This window comes from Tamandua tetradactyla, chromosome 8 (genome assembly GCF_023851605.1).
Source record: "Tamandua tetradactyla isolate mTamTet1 chromosome 8, mTamTet1.pri, whole genome shotgun sequence".
Taxonomy (NCBI): domain Eukaryota; kingdom Metazoa; phylum Chordata; class Mammalia; order Pilosa; family Myrmecophagidae; genus Tamandua; species Tamandua tetradactyla.
Window position 1 is genome coordinate 44712554 of NC_135334.1, and position 5135 is coordinate 44717688.

General features: G+C 40.8%; 1 pseudogene; it reads right to left on the reverse strand.

Annotated features, from left to right (window-relative positions):
- Nucleotides 1–971: 971 nt before the first annotated feature.
- Nucleotides 972–1668, reverse strand: LOC143645078 (synaptosomal-associated protein 29 pseudogene; annotated as a pseudogene).
- Between the last annotated feature and the right edge of the window lie 3467 nt (nt 1669–5135).

The following is a 5135-nucleotide window of genomic DNA, read 5'->3' on the forward strand; positions in this document are numbered from 1 at the left end:
ATGGGGATGCAGGAATCACAGGGTCTGAACTCAAATGGGGCATGGAATATGACTCCTATGGCCCAGGACTTCCTTTCACTCACACAGTCACACACATTCAATGGACACGCCCTTCCCAGAACCCACCTGACGACTTCCATTTTGCTTGGTTGTCCAAGTGGAGACCAAGGGTACTTGGATAGTCCTGGGAGGTGATCAGGCTCCCCTTCCACTCAGGCTCCCCTAGCCTTTTACAAGTGGGCTGATATGTAATGCACCCAGATGCCTACCAATCACATGGGCGGTGCTCCCAGGAACCTCATTCCAGAAACTGTCCTGGATCTGTCACCACTCTGGTGGTGACCAGTGCCCTGGTTGGGGAGGTCCGGAATCCAAAAGATGGTGCCAGCACTGGATTCCATCAAATCTCCCATCCAGGTGACATTGCTGCCGGAGGCGAGAGACGTGAGAATATCACCAACCTCTCAATCCCGGATAAGCACCCAGAAATGTAGCACAAAACCAGGAACAAGGCTCTGCCAGAGCCTCCAGGAATGTGAATGGAGTGTGTAACCAGGAATAAGGCTGCAAATCTCCAGGAACGTTACACAGAAACAGAATGAACCAGGATCGAGGCTCTGAAGTTTCAGGAAATAGGTTTTATTAGTCTATGGCCACAGGGCTCAACTGAGTAGACTCTGAAATGTCTGAGCCCCAATTAGGGGCTGATACAAGATATTTATAGATAGAGTAGCTGGCAGTGTTTTTCTAATATGGTAACTGGCTACACTTGAGGGAGGCAATTGGCTGCATGTTGATGACCACAACCAGGAAGCGTTGGGAAAGCTGAGTTTACAGAAGCAGATAAGCAGTTACGGGGTTGGGGTGGTGGCAGGAGGGGGGCCTGCTTGCTTCCAGGAACTTGCTTGCTACAAAATAATTAAGTGAAATTTCTTGGGAGTTAAAAGAAAAAGATCTTTCAAATCTTTTCATCATAAGGAAGTAAAAAACCTCTTTAATGTTGTCAAACTTTCCTTTCTGTGCTTTTTTATATTGACATCTAACTTGCCCACTTGGATCAGGTACTGGTCAAGAATGTCTACTTGCTCCTCGACTTCCATCAACATCCCCAAAGTGATGTCCTTCAGGCAGCCCAGTCCCAGGGACCCTCATCGAGACTGTTGTGGAGCTAGTGGTGGTAAACTGGGAGGTTCGTCAGGTAAGCTTCTGCACTCGCAGCACAGCTGGCCTCTCTGGAGATGGAGTCTGAGTTATCCAGCTTTCTGAGGTTGGGTGGGTGCTACTTCGATGGCTGTTCTTTAATTGTAGTTACAGATTCTTTGAATCTGCTGCTGGGCTGGGCGATGAGGGTGCCTTTCTGTTCCGGTGGCGTCTCAAGCAGTTTGGATTTGAAATAATTGGCAAACCCTGCAAATACATTCATGATGTTGTTAATGTGTTTCTGACTGGTCTTCAACTCTTGATGCATTTTTGCCCATCATCTTCTCTGTGAGTTCCAAGACTCCACACAAGAGGAGACCCTGACCCTCTCGGACTTGTACAAGAGGGCAGGGAACTGCTGGGGCCAGCAGCCATGGCCTCCGCCCTGCACAGCACCTCCTGCCGCAGGATCTCCTGCCTTTTGCAGGGCCTGTCTGGGGGTTGTGGGGATCCCTCCACTGGGACCATGTCCTCGGCCTCATGGTCGAGATTGCAACTTTTAGCGTGAATCGACTTCGTGCCTCTGCCAGGCCACATCTGGGCAGAGGGCTGTGCACCCCAAGACAATATGCATCCTTCCCAGGCCCTCCAGCAGCCCAAAACCACCACCACCCGGCCTTTTTTTTTTCTTTGGTATGGACAGGCTCCAGGAATCGAACCTGGGTCTCCAGCAACGCAGGCGAGAACTCTGCCACTGAGCCATGGTTGCCCATCCACCGCCCCACTCACTTTTAAAATTCTCTCTTGATGTGTGTTTTTGTTGTTTTTACTGGGAAAACCAGAGCATAGTTTTACTTACGGTCAATGTGGTTAGGAGTAAAGTAGAAGGTGGGAAAATAATCTCAGGAAAACAAAACAGGACAAGAGAAAATAGGCCTTTAGCAATTAGTATATGTTATGGGGATTGCTTGGGGCTCTCACAGACTATGGAATTATACTTTTATCTCTAGAAGACAACGTTTCTCCCAGGTTTTATCTAGCACATATAATGTACATATATTCATGTGCATGTTATAAAATTTTAATAGTAATTACATTTACCTAGACTTACATAATTTGTGTCCAAGATAGCCAACATATGAAAGTAATCATTAAACAGCATTTATCACAAATGTTCATTTTCCAAATGAGACAATTAATGAAGATTTCATTACAAAGATAAATGTGTTTTAAAAAAAATACTTTCTAAAGTCCAAGCAAGCAGTTAGTTATTTAAGTACATGGAATTATGCTCCATGTTTCTGATGAACAAATACAATTAGTGAAAATTGTCAGAGATGTCTGTGGAGTCATAAATTGGAACTGAAAAAAAGACTGTCACAGACTCTTTTAATTAATTGTACAAAATGGAACCCTTGTTAAATTTTCTCACAAAAGCCAAAGAAATGGTAAAATGTTTATTTCTACAATTTTGAGCAGTAGAATTGTTGGGACCATTTTATCCATACTTTCTGTCAGAATAATGTATTGGTTTATTCTCATTAATAGTAAAACTCCTAGTCTGAGTGACAGAATTAAAAGTTACAAATCACAACAGTTTTCAAAAAGTTGTGTTACTTGTTTCAGGACTGTAATAAATTCAAAGGAATTTGTTCTATATTTCCTTATTAAATAAAATATTTCTATTATTTTTCCAGTGGAAATGAATAGCATCAATAAGCACTGAGTTTAAGATTGATCTTCCTAATCACCAATATGGCATTCCCTTAATTGCATTCTTAAATATGATTGAGCAATGTTCTTGTTGTTTAAGAATCTTTACTAATGGAAACAATGACTTAATTTGAGGCTTTTATTCTTCTCAAATATTTTTACTTCATTTCTAAGTAATAGAAACCGTTCTTTATTCAAAAGACATCTCACAACTGCCTATCTTTTACACTAGGAACCTAAAAAGTAGTGAGTGAATATCTAAAATTCCCTCCTCATTCTGGTAACAAACTTTCAACTTTCTATAGCCTCTTATGCCTTTGCTCGTGTCAGACTGGAACCAGAGAGGAACAGTTTAGAGGAGAGAAAGAAGAAGCCAGGAATGTTCAGAACACCAACTCAAGACATAAATAGGGCGTTAATGTTTTCTCCATAAGTGCCATCCTTCAGAGTGTATCCAGTGGGATCTAATTAGGTTAGTGGAACATGGCAATAAGAAAATCTATTGCATAGCAATGCTCAGTGGACAACAAGTTACCTGGGATTCATGCCAAACACCATGATCATGGAACTCATCTTGGAAACTCTTGAGATTATGCCAATTAGCATTTTACCAGATAGGGTTCATTTGTCCAGAAAAAAAAAAAAAAACAGGTTAGCCAATATTTTTTCAATTAGTTAATGTTTCAAGCTTACTCAAAACAAGAAAGATGTGCTATTAGTTTTAATCTAATTGTGAAAGATAGGATATATATTGACTCCATTCACTTAATTCCATCTCCATTACTATTGCCCAAGTGGTATGTACTAGTCCTGCTGCAAGCAGCTCTAAACCTGAAGAAAATATATGAAATAATTATAATCAGATATATCAGACTGAAGTAACAAGGTTGGACTCCTTGAGCAAAGGGAAACAAATAAATTTGCCTCATGATCATGCTGGATTTCTGCCTGAAGTCATTTTTTTTTCTGAAGTCACTTTTCTAACTGCATTGCAGGGAGGGAAAGTCCAAACAGAGAATGATGGTCTTGATAACCTAAAAAAGCAGTTACTGAAATTTGAGATATTAGTGTGACTGGAAATTTTAGGGCAAGATGGATGGATGGAAGCTTGCTGTGCAGAGAAGGAGTTGCACATAGGTGTCAATTTGTTTCTTTGGCCATCTGCACCTGCGCAGGGAAAGACCCACAAGGTGAAGCAAAGAACCACTCCTGGGGAAAGAATGCTATCAGGAAAAAAAAAATCAGACTCTACAAGGTGAAAAACTACTGAAACTTGCATATAGGAGTATGCAATCTACTTCAAACAGCCACAGTGGGCAGACCTCCTTGAACATCCTGGGCATTCCACAAAGAGCTGAGAGAGTCCATATATTTGGAGTTGCACTAATCAAGTCATAAAGTAAAAGGTCTACTCTACCTGTCCCATCAAATCATTAAAACAAGCCTAGAGAGGATCAAGTTGAATCAGAAGCACTTTACCTGAGCAACATGAGGATGTAATGCAGTGAAAAATTTCTAGAATGTCTGAGTGAGAAGTGTGGCAGGATCACAGAGTAAGAGAGAATACCTAATAGTGTGAAGTGAGAGATGAGGAAGAAGGGATGTCCAATATCAGATTTCAAGACTTTATATACCAAAAATTGAGTCTTGATTTTATACTTCAGCTTATAGATTATTTCAGTCTTTTTATTTTTAGAATAATATGATGTTCTAGTTTGCTAGCTGCTGGAATGCAATATACAGAAATGGAATGGCTTTTAAAAAGGGAAATTTATAAAGTTGCAATTTTACAGTTCTAAGCCATGAAAATGTCCCAATTAAAGCAAGTTTATTAAAATGCCCAAATTAAGGCACCAACAAGAGGTTATCTTCACTCAGGAAAGACCAATGAAGTTAAAGTTTTCTCACTCAACTAGAAAGGCACATGGTGAACCTAGCAATGTCTTCTAGCTTTCTCTCCAGGCTTCTTTTTTCATGAAGCTCCCCCAGGGGCATTTTCCTTCTTCATCTCCAAAGGTCTCTGGTTATGTGGACTCTCGTGGTTCTCGTGACTCTCTTGAGACTTTAGTACTCTCTCCAAAATGCTTCCTCTTTTAAATGATTCCTGTAAACTAATCAAGACCCACCTAGAATGGGTGGAGTCACACCTCCATCTAATCAAAAAGTTAATACTCACAATTGGATGTGTCACATCTCCATGGAGATAATCTTATCAGAAGATTCCAATCCCACAAGATTGGATCAGGATTAAAGTGTGGCTTTTCTAGGGTATGTAATCCTTT